The sequence below is a fragment of the Sciurus carolinensis genome, chromosome 10 (assembly GCF_902686445.1).
Source record: "Sciurus carolinensis chromosome 10, mSciCar1.2, whole genome shotgun sequence".
Classification (NCBI taxonomy): domain Eukaryota; kingdom Metazoa; phylum Chordata; class Mammalia; order Rodentia; family Sciuridae; genus Sciurus; species Sciurus carolinensis.
This window is the reverse complement of record NC_062222.1, coordinates 26,862,360-26,880,446: the sequence shown is the minus strand read 5'-3', so window position 1 is coordinate 26,880,446 and position 18,087 is coordinate 26,862,360. Positions and strand designations below refer to the sequence as shown.

The 18,087-nt window shown below is 44.3% G+C and overlaps 1 protein-coding gene, 1 non-coding gene and 1 pseudogene across 7 annotated transcripts in view; 2 read left to right on the top strand and 1 right to left on the bottom strand.

The window, feature by feature from the left end:
- Positions 1-18,087, bottom strand: part of Fhip1a (FHF complex subunit HOOK interacting protein 1A) — a 233,038-nt gene that overhangs the window by 117,892 nt on the left and 97,059 nt on the right. The gene's annotated exons all lie outside the window — the stretch shown is intronic.
- LOC124994152 (proteasome subunit alpha type-1-like) lies at positions 11,426-12,193 on the top strand (annotated as a pseudogene).
- Positions 17,461-17,534, top strand: Trnat-ugu (transfer RNA threonine (anticodon UGU)). The gene has a single exon. It is a non-coding gene; the product is annotated as a tRNA-Thr (tRNA).

The window sequence follows — 18,087 nt, the reverse complement described above, 5'->3', positions numbered from 1 at the left end:
GCTAGACGATAGCTCTACCATGGAGCTACACGCTGGCCCAGGTTTCAAGTTTTAACTTTATTCTTCTCCCTCTGTCTTCAGAGTCTCGTGGCACTAACTTGACTTTTTCATGTGCATTATTAATTACCTCTAGTACCCACAAAATGGTGCCGTATGAAAACTGTGCTTCCCAACTGAGAGCCTTGGTCAAACTGGTTCATAAGACAAAAATGGAATAAAATGTGATGGAGGGATTCTACAAAAACCAGGACTTCAAAAAAATGCACAGGAGTATCATTTTTAGAAAAACAGGATGTGAGTGAAGGTTATGAAAATCACAGGCAGGGGAGAAGAACCGGAAGAAGAGCCGGCTCTTCCACCTGAAAAATTGGAACCTGATCCCATGAAAAGCTGGTCACTGGGTCACTCAATTCTGATTGCTTAATGAAAGTGTGCAAATCAGCAGATATTATGCTGGAACGTTCCAAGTGTCCCTGATTAAGGCCGAGTAGATGAAGGCTTTAAAAATCATACTTCACCCTATTTGAAAGGGTGTCTAGCACATCATTAATTAAAACACCTCAGCTCCCAACTACATTAGAAGCATGGTAATTATCTTCATACAAAATGTGCTTTATAACACTCAAAATGCTTCAAACCCTGGGGTGACAACAGAATATAAACAAAAAGACCATGCATGAGGCTCCTGCCATGACTGTGCTGCTGCAGATCACAGTGAAGAGCTCCCCCTTTGGGAGTAAGGAGCGCTAACAGGCCTAAGAAAGTCATGCAATAACTATTATTATTATTCTATTACTATTAGCAGCACCTAACTTTTCCTGGGCCACTACAATGTGCCACACCCTGTACTAAGTGCTTTTTCACAAACCCCAAGCTCAGAGACTGAGCCACTTGCCAAAGGTGCCCCAGCCAGAAAGTGTTAGTGAAGAATTGACCTCAGGTCTGTCTGGCTCCAAAATCTACACTGCTGATCACTACACACCCGAACGTGAAGAGGGCAGGGGGCAGGGAGGAGAAGGGTTGTCGGCTGCACACACTTCTCCCCAGAGTAGGTTAAAAACACAACCACAGAAGCCAAATGCTGAACCACAGAAGTCCAGATAGGCATCAGAAAACCAGCCTCCTGTCCCAGGGCTGGCAAAATCTGAACACAGAGGAGTGAGAAGGCTGCTGTGTGAGGAGGGCACGGTTCATGGAGGCCTCTGGAGAGAGGCAGCGGAGCCACCTAGCTCCTCAGGCGTGCACTGCGTGCCTTCTGCTGGCTGCCACTTGCCGCCCTGGCCCCCAGGCAGGGAGCCACAGAGAGAACCCATGAGGAACAGGGAACAGGGGGAAGCCGGCCCCAGTGCAGCTCCCCAGATGGAGACTTCTCCATTTGAGAACCCCCACTACCGACCCGAATCCAGTTGTGCTGTAGCGAGGACAGCACTGACTCACTGAGTTTCAGCTGCTTCTCTTCAATGTCTGCAAACTCAGAAGGAAAGGACCTCTGAAGACAGGTTCTGCATTCTCAGGCATTAAAGAGAAGTAGTAGTTACAACTCAGTGCTTGGGAGTCAGTCTTAAGAAGAAAATCAGAAGCTACGGTGGTCACCAGGCACCAGGAAGCGCAGCTCTGAAACCCTACAGGCCTGTCCCTCCAAGAACAAGGACGGGGCAGTGCTACTCATCACGTTTCCACCTGGCCCTGCCTCGTTAAAATTTAAAAACACATTATGGCCTAGTGGAGTCAAATAAACCTGGCCTTAAATCCCAGCTCTACTGCCTACTAAGTCTATAGCTTTAGGCAAAGTACTTAACCTGTTTTGGCCCCAATTTCCTCAGTTTCAAAACATGGATAATAAATTCCACCCTGCTGGTGTCTTGTGGGTATCTCTGGGAGGGTGCTCCTCACACCAGTTCAGGTGATGGCTGCCTCGCTGTCCCTCCTCCAGGAAACGGGTAATATTCCCAACCGCTGCTGGGGGGCAGCCTCTGACGATGATTTCCTGCACTAAGGCGTGCAAGGGGATGTGTGTGCGCATGTCAACTACGGGAATCCAGGAGCTCAGCCATTCAAACTCTTAGTTCAAATCCAGGAAGCAGAGCTGGTCAGCGCAGGCAGGGAAGCAGACAGACGGAGACAAGAGGCAGGAGTCCGAGAGCAGCTGGGCTGGAGTGAGGGCAGGCTCCCACAGCTAGGGGGGCTCCAAGCAGTCTGATTCCAGCCCTAGGGGTCCAGTTCCCCCAGCCCTGGTCCTTCCTGGAGCCCACTGCCCTTTCCCTAGGATGGAACAATTAGCTTTCTACTACCTGAGGTTGCGGGAAGTTGTCTCTGTTCTTTGCAGCCAGAAATAAGGCAGGTGGGAAGCTGACACACCTGCGAGAGGGGCCGTGGGGGCGTGGGGCCGAGGAGCATGACAGGCTGCTTTGTTGAGCTCGAGAACAGGCGGGAGGGAGAAAGGGCTTGGCTCCGCTAGCTGAGAAAGGCTGCAGATGCCCCTCACAGAGGCAGGCTAGCACAGGAAAGGACGGGGCAGAGGAGGTGGGGGACGCCCACTGCAATGATGGCTGTGAGGTACAATGAGAAGGTGCAATGAGAAGTTCTGTGAGGTACAGTACCAAGGTCCAGAGCCCTCAGACCCCTGCCACCATTTACAGTTCCTTGAGGAGGGTTTTATTCTTTTCTTGTTTTTTTTTTTTGGGGGGGGGGTTGTTTGTTTGTTTGTTTTACTCGAACATTTCTTGAGATCAAAACAAATCTGGATTTCTTTCCTTCTTTTTTAAAATACTTTTAGTTGTAGATGGACATAATAAACTTTATTTATTTATTTATGTTTACATGGTGCTGAGGATGGAACCCAGTGCCTGGCCCCTGCTAGGCAAGCGCTCTGCCACTGAGCCACAACCCCAGCCCTGGATTTCTTTTTGAGGTGAAGTTTTGATTGAGCAATGAAAAACAAAGACTTCCCAACGCCCTCGAAATAAAAACAAAACAACCAAACGGAAAAGCAAAGCTCCCCTCTGCCCCCAGCCAAAGACACGAGCTTAGAGAAGGAGCCGAGCTAGGGAGCTGCATGGGGGCCTCCCTGCGCTCACGGCCTCCCGGCCTGGCCTCCCATCCCACGCCAGGTTTCCTGCAGCACTTCTGGGGTCTCTTTCCATTTCTCATTTACTTTATTACCTGCCTTGCAACCCCATCTGTTCCACTCCAGGTCTTCTGGCTGAAACGTGCGAGTTCTATATTTCAACAGAATGGACATCGGGATTCGGCAGACACCCCTGATGTACATTTCAGAGCCACCTGCTTCAGTGCCTCTCTCATATCTGCACAGAACGGAAAATGCGTTTACTGTGTGTTTAAAAGCAGCAGCACAAAAGTACCCCTGCATACATCAAACCTGGCGAGGGAGACGGGGACTCCAGCAGGCCGCAGTATAATTTTTCCAGATTTACTTTTTGTCAGACCACTGCTCAACTGGGCTTGAAATCTGTTGTTCCTGTTCACTTTTCCATCAGCCAGCAAAAGAACCAGCCTCAAGAGCAGCTGCTGTAATTGACAAAGTATTCCCCTCCCACAAGGTCGGGAGTGGGCAGGAAAGCTCAGATCTGAAGCCACTGGCCTGGGTCCACTCGATATGTGACAAGAAATGCCTGTGATAGCAACACTCAGGCTCCTGTTTGGAGCTACAGCCTTCACTCGGTCCTCTCGCTGTGTAAGATTCAATGCCTTCCTGGTGCTGAGTGGCAATAGCTCAAGGTGATGAGGAGTGAATCACAACAAATTTCATTGAGTGTTGTTTTTTTTCTTCTTCTTCTTCTTGCAGCCTATAAATAAAATCAGAATCTTGGAAGCTAGTAAACCTTCTGAGGTCTGAACAGTTCAGGGTTATTCATTTCTACACCTCTGTGGCAAGGGTATAAACACAATCAAAAGAAATGTGCTTTAACAAAATTTCTCCATACGTAAAAACTCACATTTTAATTGTCAAGGCATCGTACTGAAGCACCGCAGACCTTTAACTTCTCAACACTTATGTTACAAAATAAATAAATATGTGGAAAGCTAATTTTCCTGCAGGGCTGAGGAGTGCAGAGGTGAGCAGAACACACCAGCTTCAATACAAAGCTCCAGATCGGAATGGTTTTTATGTGATGCAATTAGTAAAATAGACAGAATAAATCTAATTCTTCACGATGCTGCAGAGAGATTTCTAAACATTTGCAAAATAAATGGCACACAACTCTCCAGGAATCTGGGCAACTTTACGCAGGGACTTTCAATTTGTTGGGGGCATCTGCTCAGATTATCTTCCCTGACCCCCAAAGCCTCAAATTCAGGGCTGCGACTTGGCAGCTGTCTGGGCCTGTGGCCCACCCTGCCCCTCACCAGCGCTGCCTGGACCAAATGCGGGCTGAGCCAAACAAATTTTCTCCCCCAAGAATTGAAGATCAGAAACTGCTCAAGGTGTTTCTCCAGTTATTTCAACAACTGGAACATAAACTCAGCAGAAGCTCTGAGAAGCCCACTTAGCTACGTGGAGTAAACACCAGTTGAGTGAGAGAAAGAAAACAGAACCGAGTGCTAGCTGGCATTCTAAGTACCGATTTGAGTCCCAGCTTAGCCTGACTTCCAGAATCCTTGCAATAAATGTCCCGTTTTATTGAATCTAGTAGGTGTCTTTTAATTCCAACCTATTTTAGTCAGGGCTAGAGCAGCAGAAGCACGGATAAAGGTCAAGCAACGTCAGAATGATCCTTTAGCAAGTGAAAATAAGATGATCATCAAAATTCAGAGCCAGAAAGCCCACTTTGATCAAAAGACATGGTGCTGACATGCCATCTGAGAATCTGATTCCTATTTCTGTCATGTATTTATTATAGCATCCTGGCTCAAAATCAAAGAGCCCTGAGCTTCTATGTGTCGGAAGGGTAAGACTTCCCCTCCAATGGCACCTCTACTCTAGGTGTCCTCCCTGCACCCGGCCATGGGAACACATGGCCCCAAGTGCTTTTTTATCTTCCCTGGAGTGTCCATTTGTTCACATTGTGTCTTCTCAGAAGCCCCCAGTGGCTTCCAAAGCTTGATGTGTCTAATTGAAACTCCTGACCAAGAACTGCATGCCCTAGTTCTGTGACACCTAAGCACTGTCGTCACTCACTATGCCTCAGATCACAGCCAGCCATAGGGTCAGCCCTCTTGTTGGCCATCCAGCCACAAGACTCCCACACCAAGTGGAGAACGGGGCACTTGCTGGCTCTTCCTCCCAGAAATGGCCCAAGGAGAGTAAGGAGTAGGGCAGATCTCAGAGTCTGGATGCTCAGGTATCAGTCCTGATTTGTGACAGTGTGTGTGTGTGTGTGTGTGTGTAACCAATAATGATTTCATTTCTACAGGCATGACTTTACAAAATAAAGGTACTGAGGCTTCACTCTGGATTTAAGGTTTTTTCTTCCACCCCAGCACTTCTAAGAGGTATGAGAAGAAGACAGAACAGATTAAGCAATAACATTAAAAAAAAATAAAACAGAACAACATGTGGGATGCTAACTGAGTAAACTGTCCAGAGAGAGTGTGCTGCTGGTTCAGATGGCGCCAGGCAGAGGCAGAACTCAAGCTGCGCTTGGCGGACAGGAAGGACACGGATGCCTGGAAGGGCCGGGGCCTAGGCCACCGCAGCGTGCACCTGCCTCCATGTTGGTTGTTGACAAATGGTATTAATAAATCACCAGGAGAAATTTATTAAAAAAAAAAAAAAAACTATAGTGGGAAGGGAAAAAACTGTTCTAAAAACTTACCAGACATGCGGAGAGAGAGTTCTCTATAAGGGAAAGGACAGAGCTGGTGGGGGGAGCCCAGAGGTGCATGAACGCTGCCCCTTGCAGCCTACCCTCTGTGAGGGCAGGGACCACGCTGCTTTGCCGGCATGGTACTCCCAGTCCCTAAGAACCCCTGGCTGAAGGCTCAATAAATATTTATTGAAAGAATACATAAGCAAAGCCTCTACCTTTAAGAACCTATGATTTTTTTTATTAAAATGAAGAGTAAGTGGAGAGAATATGTTGCCCTCTCCCTTTGGAGTCCCTAATAAACTTGGCATTAGGAACCCTCCTTGGGTTGACAGAGGGAAGAAGCCACCCTCACACAATTACCATTTTATACAATAAATGATCAAATCCCCCCATGTTAGCAAGTAAACAAATCTGTCACTTGACTCATTCTTTATGCTGACATATTAGCTGAAAATGAGCCTTTCGATAGTGAAAAAGTTACTCCACAATTGTTAGTCCAAACACTCTCTGAAATACATATTAATTTGCTTCAAAATGCCACCGCCTCTTAGGTTGATTTTGTCCTCCAACCACCTCCACCACAGGCAATTATGTCCCATGTGCCAGATCCATGTGGTCCAAGTGATGGAGAGCCCCCTTAACCAAATGTATTGCCATAGCAACAAAGGCACTGCATTTGCCACTCTCTACCTACCATGGCCCAATCAATTATTAAACATGCCTACACTACAGTGACACAGTATAAATGATCATGTTCATTAGCAGGAAGAGTCAGCCCAGAGAAAATCACAAACACCAGACAGCCGCATTGATCACAAAACCAAATACACTCTCCAAGAGGGCGACGTTAAAGACCACGGTGTACAGGGAGGAGGGAGGAGAAACGGTTCTTAATTTTAAGCTTCCACTTTAGAATTGCACAAGCATACAGTCTCCCACCTCTTATTTAGAAAGGAAGAGAGGAAGGAAGGAAACAGACGGAAAAGACGTATAAACTGACTCTACATTCGCGACACATTTTATCAAAAGCTACTGAAATAGGATTAGACGCGATGGTTCGAGAGCCAAAGGATGAAATCCATCTTAAACTTGTTTTATGGTTTTGGGTTTGGTTTTGGTTCTGGACCATTTTCTGGTTTATTTCTCATTAGGAGAGCAGGCAGGGGACTGGAAAATTGGACACTGGAGGGAATGTACAGCAGCTGGCAGTCGGCCGTGACCAGCCTGTCCTCCCACCTGGTTCAATCTCCACTCACTCCTCACGGGGAGACTCCTGAACAGAGAAAGTCTGACTGAGGATGTCCAGTTGGTTTCATGAGAACGGAGAGATTCTTTTCCCCAAGAATAACCAGAAATTAAGTTCATTCTGGGGCTCCTGCCATTCACTCTGGGACACCGCTCAAAATGTTAAGGCCAATGCGATTAAAACCAACTGTCCTATCTTGAACCATCTCACGTTGAACTGGGCCAGGTCTGGGTTGCAGGGTTCCCCAAGTCCTGCGCTCACAATGATCCAGAAACTGCGTCTGTACTGAAGGCTGGAGACAACGCGGGGGCTGGATAAATGGCTTTTTGATTCACTTTACTCATGTCGTCCCATAGAAAAGAGAGAAAAAATAGAAAAAAAGGAAGTAGCCCTCCGAAAGATTCTAATTTATTTGTAATAAGATCACAGACTGATAATGAAAGTTTCAGGCAAAAGAGAGTCTTTACTTGGTTAAAAATAACTGACATGGCCCAAAAAGGAAGTCTCTAATTTACTGACAAATTAAAAGGCATCTGTGAAAGTCTGAAGAACCCGTTCGCACACAGCGTTCCTCTGATACTGCTCTGGGTACAGTCCTCTGTGCTGCTTTGCCAAAATCTAGCCTGCTACAAGTTGCAGCTATCAAACCCTGATTAGACTGCAGAGATGACTAAATAATTTATGAAAGCTGTAGTTTTCCAGTACAGTGATCCTTTCACCAGAGATATTAATTTTTATTACAGTAAACACAAGAAAACATCTTAAAAGATAATGATGTACAATTATTTCACTGTCTGTATGGAAGAGAACGTGAAAAAAAATATTGAATATTTATCCAAAATAACTGTTTCTCCTTAAAATCATCCTCCCCTGAGAAAAGCATCACAAATACTTAAGATGAAATCCAGGGTGGCCTTTCTGCCGCCAATTGCTCCTCTTAAGAGGATAAATGATCACATAAAGAAGCCGAGCGTTTACAAACACTTCACACGGTAGTATTTTATTTATATACCCACATAAAATAAAAAGCATGTACCTTGGGGATCATTTACACAACTAAATGTCTTTCTGATTACCATATAAAAAAGCTTAAGACAGATAACCTCTCACATCTGACAGACGCATGAGATGAGTTATGGCTGCTGTTCTGTTTCCGTAATTGAGCGAAGGGCTTTAGACAACTGGTCAAATATCTGCTTCTCATTTTCGATCTGCTGACTTGCATGCAAATACGTGCCTACAATACATCATGGGATCCATGGAGAACCACATGTTCTAGGAAAGGTCTTTTGAAGTCTTTGGTTTTTATACTTCTTTAGTAACTCTGGTTGTGAGTATAATCTAAACAGCCCATAAAAGACATTCCGAAGTTGCTACGACCTGGATAAGTATTCCTCAATGGCCATTGTGGCTCAGTGGTTAAGTGCCCCTGGCTTCAATCCCTGGTTCCAAAATAAAGCCTGGTCCCCAGGGTGGCAATGTTGGTAGGTAGGAAAACCTTGAAGAGGTACAGCCAAAGCCAGGCGTGGTGGCACACGCCTGCAATCCCACCGACTCGTGAGACTGAGGCAAGAGGATCACCAGTTCAAAGCCAACTTCAGCAACTTAGTGAGCCCCTAAGCAACTCAGCAAGATCCTGTCTCAAAATTTAAAAAAAAAAAAAAAAAGGGTTGGGATGTGGCTCAGTGATTAAGCACCTCTGGATTCAATTTCCAGTATCAAAATTAAAAAGGAGATATGGCCAAATGGGAGATCTTTGACTCTGAGTGAGGTCACTGGGGGCATGACCTCAAAGGGGATTATAAGAAGTTGTCTCTTCTTCTCTCTCTTTCTGGATTAGCTTCCTGGCCTTTGATGTGAGCAGTTGGCTCCACCACTGCCATCCAGCACTCCTACCAGAGGCCCAAAGCAATGGGTCTGCACAATCTTGGATAGGTACCTCCAAAACCATGAGACAAATAAACCTTTTTTTCATTCTAAGTTAATTTTCTCAGGTACTTCATTATAGTGACAGAAAATTGGCTATGCAAAGTGAATGTTTTCTCCCAGCTGGTAAGAACTTCATGGGTACTGGTCATAGTATTCACTCTACTTTCTCGTCAACGGCAGCCACTCTCATTTGTGACAGAAATAAAAATTAGAATATACTATGTAAAGCTCAATGGTAACATTACTCTTGTAAATATTCTCCTTCAATTTTATTTATAAATTATTTCTTCCACTTGCACTTAATCAGAGATTGAACAGATATAATGTATACATCACAGTACTGCTTTTCATAGCCAAAAATAATAAACTTCAAAATGTCCAACAATGGCACTGTGATTCCATATGACTTATGGAACATCTATACAATACACAATTATTAAGAATGATGCAAGACTAATCAAAATAGAACTACAAGACAGAACACAGGGCTCCAGAAGCAGACTCCCACATGCACAGTCTCGATTCTCAACAAAGGAGCCACCACAGTCCAAAAGTGGGGAAAAAAAACTTCTCCAACAAACTGGGATATCTGGGTATCTATATAGAGAAATATGAAGCTTGACCCCAACTACACAACACTCACAAAAACTGACTTGCAACATAATACAGATGCAAACGTAAAAGATGCAACCATAAAGCTTTTAGAGAAGAATAAAGAACAGCATCATGAGCTGGGAGTCGAGAATGGTTTCTTAGGTTATAGAAAACAATCACAGGAAAAATGATGACCATCAAGGTTTTAAAACTCTCATTTTCTGGGTAGAGTGGCACATGCCTGTAATCCCACCTACATGGAAGGCTGAAGCAGGAGAATTGCAAGTTCAAGGTCAGACTCAGCAACTTAGTGAGACCCCCTCTCAAGAAGACAAAATGAAAATAAGTAAAATCTTGTCAACAACACAGTTTAAGAAATGAACAAGCAAGTCCCAGGATGGGAGTAAAGAGCTACAGAACACACGTCTGCAAAAGACAGTCCGCAGATTCACAGAGAACTCAAACAGCCAGTGTTAAAAATGAAAACAAGGGTAGACACCTCACAAAAGATATACAAACAGCCAATAAGCACATGACAAGTACTCAAGGTCATGCTGATACTGCACACTAACCAGAATGGCCAAGGGGGAAAGGACCCACAACCCAAGGATGTGGAGTACAGGAATTTGCACATGTTTTAGTGGAAAAGTAAAACCAGCAACCACTTCGGAAACAGCCCTGGTGGTTGCTTATGAAGGTAAACATACGTCCACCCTATGATCAAGTCAGTTTGTTCCTAGGTATTCACCCAAAAGAAACAGCACACACACACACACATCTACACACACACATTCGTACACATCCACTTTAAAGACTTGTAGAAGAATGTTCACAGCACTTTCATTCATAACAACTAAAAAATGAGAATATCCAGATGTCCATCAATAGGAAAGCAAGGAAACTGTGGTATAGTCATAAACTGGAATACTAATCAGCAATTAAAAAAAGAACTTCTAAAATATAAAGAACCTAATAAACTGAAAAACTATGCCAAATGAAAGCACTACACAAAAAAAGTATATATTGTGTGATTCCATTTATTTGAAATTGGACAACAGGCAAAACACACCTATGAGGGGAAAAAAAATTAGAACAGTGCAAGGCACAGTGGAGCACACATGCCTGCAATCCCAGTGGCTCAGGAGGCTGAGGCAGAAGGATCACAAGTTCAAAGCCAGCCTCAGCAACTCAGTGAGACCCTGTCTGTAAATAAAATATAAAAAGTGGCTCAGTGGTTTATCACCCCTGGGTTCAATTGCTGGTACCAAAAAAAAAAAATTAGAACAGTGGTAGCCTCTGGGAAGGAGGAGGTGAGAACTGAATGGGAAGGGTCACAAGGGAGCCTTCTATAGAGGGTGATGATGTATTTATTATCTATATCATGATGAAGTCTGGGTTATACAGGTGCATGTGTTGATCAAAACTCAGGAAATACACATTTAAGACGCATGCATTTCACTGAGCACAAATTTTGTATCAAAAGAAAAACTGCAAATGAGTAATTTTTATGACTACAGGTCTGCTAAAGCACTTAGAGGCTATTTCACAATATCTTCAATTTACTTTAAACATATCAGAAAAATTAAGATAGATTAATAAAGGGAATGATGGATAAATGAATAGATGTGTGATAAGTATAGAATAATGTTTATTAGAGAGTCTAAATGATGAGTCTACTGCAACATGATTCCAACTTCATGTCTGAAATCTCTCATAAAATTTTTCATAAAATAATGAAAAACATGGTGTAAGAATATTCAGTGAAATAGTTATATATGTTACACATTACTCACATATATATGCATTATTGGGTATATACATACAGATCTGTAAAAACTCCACATTTTGGATTCAAAAAAAAGGGCCAGGAAGAAGACTCATCCAGGTCCCCCCAAGAACTATGTTTCACAATCAGTATGACAGCGATGTCACTGTTTGGCAGGTTCATCAACTGAATATGCAACGGAAGCTGTTAAACAAGGTTCAGACAGAGTTGGTCTGAAATGGAAAACACATGCAGAGGTGGCTGCATTGAAAAGGGCACAGCCAGAGCTGCTGCTCACCAGGAAAAACTCTCCACGCTGACGACCACACTGGTATCTCAACTTTGGGGTTTACTGCTGATGCTAGACTGTTATGTAATTTTATGTACCAGGAGTTGTCTGGATTACAGATTTCATTTGACAAGACCAGCTCCCGTGTCTCGTCTTGCACTTCTAACTAGAAGCAAGACCTGGATACCGACACGACGGCAAGGCTGAAGACCATATGGTGTCAGGCTGCTTGCTGCTTGTCAGGATGACATGGGCACTCACATTTCCAAACCTGTCCACCTGTGATTAACTGTCTTGACTGCAGAGCTATGTCCATGTGAGAGGACACATCAGTTCGTACTTCCTTGGAGAGACATACGTCTGTGTTTATGGAAGGGAACTTAAATGAACAGGTTAGACATGTCTTCAAATAGACATGTTCTTCAAAGAATGTTTTTCCACTGGAACTGTTGGTAAGGACCTGATTTAGGATCTACTAGAATGATGATGTGTCTCCATTCCTGGAAGGTCCTCAAGGAAGACCAAGGTGAGAGGCACAACCTGCAGAACCTGCTGACAAACCTGCAGAAAAGGCTGACAAAAGCAATGGGACACAGTGACACTGTGCGTCACTAGGCATGTGAGAATGAAGGAACACGCACTTGTGACAACAACCTACACTTTGAACCAAGCGATGCAGTGGTGGAGTGGAGTCTTACAGCAATTGGTCCAGATAAGAGCTTTTCCAAGCAACCTTATTGAAACCATATAATGGGTTATATTTTTGAGACAGTCTATATGATAATTTTCTATAAAGTACAGATATCTGTACTGTTTGTTTTTGTTTTGGGGTACTGGGGATTAAATCCAAGCCCCATGCATGCTAGGCAAGCACTCTGCCCCAGTCCTTTTTTATTTTGAGACAAGATCTCTTCCTAAATTGCCAAGGCTGCCCTGGAACTTGCAATCCTCCTGCCTCAGTCCCCCAAGTAGCTGGGATTGCAGGTGTGCACCACTGTACTAATGTTTTTATATGAAAGAAAAAAGTGTCTTCTCAGTTTTGAAGACAATTGTGAAATAAAATAGTTTCACCTCCGGGCGGGTGGGGAGGTGGACTGGGAATGCTAGGCAGATAACCACAATCAGCACACCCGTGCATTTAATAACTATTTCAACTCTACTTCATGGGCAGCGCTGTGTTATCCTTTCATAAAATAACAGAGCACTGAGAGTTCCCTGAATTTACCTAAACCATCTTAATGGTTAAGTGTGGACTGAACAGAACCATATTATTTCACAGTCTCCAAGGGCTCTTTCTAGGTGGAGCAGCTTAATGAGGACTGGTCAGGTTGGGCTGGATCTCAGGGTCTTCTTCCCTGCCATACCCTGTATGTATCTCTACCATATTTCCAGTGTTTTGTGGCTGTTTTGATCACTAGACAAGTCAGTCAGCTTTTGCTGCTACGATCAAAATACCTGACAAGAACAACTTAAAAGAGGAAAAGTTCATTTTGGCTCAAGGTTTCAAAGGTTCAGTTCACAGTGAATCAACTCCATTGGTCTAGGCCTGCCGTGAGATAGAACAACATGGAAGAAGAAAGCTGCTTAATTCATGGCAACTAGGAGCAAAGAGAGTGAGAGCAAGAGAGAGAGAAAGGGAGAGGGAGGGAGAGAGAGAGAGAGAGAGAGAGAGAGAGAGAGAGAGCACACAAGCCCACGCAAGGAACCAGGAAGAAGGTTCATGCTCGCCAGTGACCTACTTCCTTTAGCCACACCCCTCCTGCCTACAGTTACCACCTAGTAATCCATTCAAGTTATTAATCCATCAGAAGGATTAATCCACTGATTAGACCACATCTTGCAATCTAATCACTTCACCTCTGAGTATTCTTGCATTGCCACATGAGCTTCTCAGAGGACATCTCATATCCAAACCATAGCACTAGGTCAAGTTTCTTAAAGGCAAGAGCTATATCACAAAGTTCAACTTGGTATCTCCAGAGATTAGGACAGAACTTGGCAATTATGGGACAGTAACTAATGCTAAATGAAAAGAAGAATTAATAAACAAATAGCCATTTCAAGAGTCCCAACGTGGACTCAAGTCAACAATATCTCCTTACCAGACTCTACTATAGCTGACATTCAATTACTAGAAACTGTTATCTGTATGTTCCCTACTGCCATTTCTAGAACACTTGAAAATATAAAAATTCTTATGGGAAGACAAAGCTTTAAGTCACCAAAATCTACCCCTAGATTGCTGGCAAAGCCAAATTAAAGACAGGCAGTTAGTACAGAATAGGTGATCAGGTCAAACTGAGAAAACAGAAGCCAATCTGAGTCCGGGAGGTTGGAAACGACCCCTAGGAAACTTGAATGTCCATGTCTCCAGAGCCCTGGGATACACCCTCCCAAAAAGGTTGTTAAGGGAGTCACTCCTGAGCAGACAGAGCTACACATCACTGCCCCCGGCTGCCACTCCCTTCCTGCCTAGCACTCCCCTTGGCCCTTCCAGCCCACTGGCATCTCCTGGGCATGGTCAGTAGCTGGAAGGAGAAAGACAAGTGAGGAGAGAGCGGGAGAACAAAGGAAACTTTAGTCTATAAAAAGGGCAGGGCACTCCCATTTCTTAGACCAGCCATGGCCCTCTTCTCCCTCCCCGGAGAAGTCTGCGTTGCTAACTTTAAATAAAACCTGCTGTATATGCTTGCCTGGGCGTGCTTCTCTAATATTCAAACTTCAACATTTGAGGAAGAATTAATCACTGATAACCGGAGGTATCACTGGTTCCTTAAAGGTAAGAGAAAGGAACCAGGTCATCTCTGTACCCTGACTAGGTCCGTAGGACAGAGGTTTAAAAATGCACTCCATGGACATCACTGTGGAACTACTGGCAGGGTAAATAGGGGGTCAGCATTCGGGAAATGGATGAAGGGGACACAGGAGCTCTCCATACTATTTTTTGCAACTTTTCTGTAAATCTAAAGTTATAATGAATTTTTACAACTTTTTTTTTTTTTTTTTTTTAATGCTGACAGGGGAAGGTCCCCAGGCCATGTGTGAAGAGAGGGAGATAAAAGAAGCAAGAAGTAAGCAGGGGCACAGAAAAGGACAGGGCCAGGGGAGGGAGGACAAAGATCATCTTCCCGTTCCCACTCTTGTCTCGGACCAGCCAGGTTTTAATGATACTTTCAATTGCAAGAAAAATAAGGCCGCCCTAAAGTTCCTGCCAGAGAAAGGGAAATCATTCCTCAACCAGACCCATGCTTCCCTTGCAGATCAGAATATTCCAGACAAAGGAAGTCAGGTGGGGGGAAACACATCCCTTGAAAGGCACTCACACTACATATACAGAACATAAGGGCAACTGTAGCGAGCAGGCATTTTAAAGGTACTTTGAGCAGCTCAAAGGAAGAGGACCCTGGACCAACAAAGGAGGTCCCGGGGAGCCCACCTGCAGGCTTTCTGCTGGCCACCCGTTATTCCTTGGACCAACCACCGTCCACCTGGTTGTCAGCTGAGAATGACAAGAGAGGTAAATTTCACACAAGAGTGAGCTCACAAATGGGGCCCTCAAGTCCCGGTGGGCAGAAGTCACATCTGCTAATGCATTTTGAACCATCGCTGGCTCAGTGCCCCATGAAGGTAAAGAGCTTATTAATCAACACTTTCAGGAGTGCCAATGGCTGGAAGAGCCAATTTGCTTCCCAGCTCATTTACTCTCCACGAGTAGTATTTATTAAGTATTCATTTGTACAGCGTTGGCCCCGTGCTAGGGCTATCTGTATTCTTCCCCCAAAATGCTAAGTACCTTCCTCCAGAGGAGAAGGTCACGCACACCCAAAAGGAGGGAAAACTATCATTGTAAGCATTTCCAAGATTTGTTCTGGGGCAGAAGTTTTAGGAAGAACGTTCCTTGAAAGCTATGGGTAGTTTAAAAGAGGGCTGGTTGGGGAGGGGGAGACTGTAGGAGCTGACTGGGGGGAAATGGCCTTTTCCTACCTTTGAGCTGCCCGACTGCTCTGCTCTGTCCCTGAAAGGGTCAAGATAATCCTGAGAAACTGAAATTACCTGGTCCCAGGACTCAGAGTGTTCCAATTCCAAGAAACTAATTTGGTGTTAGCCTATGATTCTAAGCCTTACAAGAGTGAAAAAAGAAAAAAATCAAATCTTAATCCCAAGAGCCTTTCTATGCAAGGATACTGCTCAATTTTTGGTTTAACCAAAGGTTGTGCTGCTGCTCACTGAGAGGGCATGTTGGAAAAAAGGCAGTCTGTCCTTCCCCACTCTCCATCCCTTTACCCGCAGCTCCAGCCTGGGGCCACCCGCAGCAACTACTTATTTTTAATTACTGGGCTCTGATGAGGAACCTTTGATGGGTCTGAGGAAAAGGCTAACAACTCCAGACCCAGTAACCAAAGGAGACGATGCTGGTCAACAGCAGATCTCAGGACGCCGTGCATGCAGGCAGGTCCCCAGAATCTGTCTCCCCTAAACTACTGGGCCCCTCTGTCGTTCCTAGAGCTTCAGTTCTCAAAAGGTTGTTTTTCATTTGCAACTGCTGAATATCTCTGAGATATTCTAAAATTAATCCATTTTCTCTCACTGTCCCAATTGTGGAACACCTATAAAAACTTAAATTGAGCAACAAACACACCACACGTACGGTAACTTTGAAATAGTATTTAGCATTTGTTATGTTTGCAGAATTGAAAACTTGGGACTTATTAGGTTATTCGAATGCACTGAGCCATGTAAAATCATACACTCCTGTTACATAACTCCCACGTTATCTCCCTAATTCCATCTCTGTGTCTCTTCCCAATCTTCTGTACTCCTGCTCTGGAAAGGCCTGACAGATCAGCCTTCCTACGCCACCTCCTCAGTCTTTACCTCAAAATAGCCCCCTTCGGTTTTTATTTCTGCATTCTGTCTTCTTCGGAATCCTTCAGACTCAAAATATCTCAGGAAAGAACTTCTAAGTTCAGTACTACTCCTGTTTCCGAGGTCAGCAACGGTCGACTTCTGTCTAAATATATGTAATGCAAAGTCTCGGACGAGCTGCAGCGCAGGCTGTTCTTCACGGCTCCTCCTGAGCCCTGTGGCTCTGTGAGCATCTTCATCTCGCTCTCAGAGGCAGAAGTGTCATTCTCAAAGTGTCTCTGCACTCAGGGGGAGGCCTGACGGAGTGCACGCCTAGCACGAGCCAGGCTCTGCGTTCAATGCTCAGTACCACACACACACAAAAAGTTCTAAACTCATGCCAGGGAAGGGGATTCTCTAGGTCATTATAACTCAAAATAAAGAAAGGGTTGGGGGTGCAGTTCAGTGACAGAGCTCTGGCCTTGCAGTGTGAAAAGCCCTGGGTTGAAGGCCCAGCACCAAAATAAACAAATAAATAAATAAGCAAGCATGTGCGCCCCCTGCTCACTTGATAGTGTTTTCCTACAAAATAAAACATCAAAACCCAGAAGTGGTACATACCTATAACCCCAGCTACCTGGGAGCTTGAGATAGGAGGCTAGCCTGAACCCAGGAGTCAAGGCCAGCCCAGGCAACATAGCAAGACCTTGTCTCAAGAAAAGACATATACAGTTCGTTTGAGTTATTCAAATGCACTAAGTCAGGTAAAAAGCATGCGATTCTGTTATAAACCCCTACTTTATCCCTGATTCCACCTCCGTGCCTCTCTGACATACACATATGACATGAATCTAGGATCATCTGCCACACCATTTGACAATGAATGATAAGAAATTAAAGATACTCTAGATAAACCTTCATTATAAAATACTAATAAATGCAAATGTTGGATGGAAGGAGGTAATAAATGCATAATCAGGGTTACAAATAATACGGGGGCTGGGGAGATAGCTCAGGGGCTGGGGAGATAGCTCAGTCGGTAGAGTGCTTGCCTTGTAAGCACAAGGCCCTGGGTTCGATCCCCAGCACCCCCCAAAAAAAAAAAAACAAATAATACAAATTTGATTTCTCTTTTGTAAAGGTGGGCAGATTTGTCTTCTGTCTCAGGAAGCAAAGTGGATTTGGGAATCAAATTTTAAAATAATTGCCACCATTCTAAATCTCTTCTCATATTACATAAATGGTTTCATATCTTTACGTTCTGAAATTCAGCATGCTTTGAAGACATGTCTTTCTATTTATTTATTTTTCCAGTGGAAATACTTCCCTGGCAAAGGTCAAAGAAAACCCAGCAGAGCCTTGTAGTCAGAGTAAATATTTTATTAACTATCCTATCCAAAAAACAAATCACCCTTCTCTACCCACTCACCACCCAGGTCGGTTCCCTTAACCCGTTTCCCACAACCCCCTTTCAATTCTACCCACAAACTATGGGGAGCACCTGTGCTGGTTCAAGAACATGATTTATTAATGCACACGTGCTAGACTCTGAGACCTGATCTTTAGCTTTATGAGAAAACCATATGGCAAAGCATCTTTAAATAAAAGTCGCTGACCAAGTCTTGGCAGACCATCAGTCTCTGGGGTG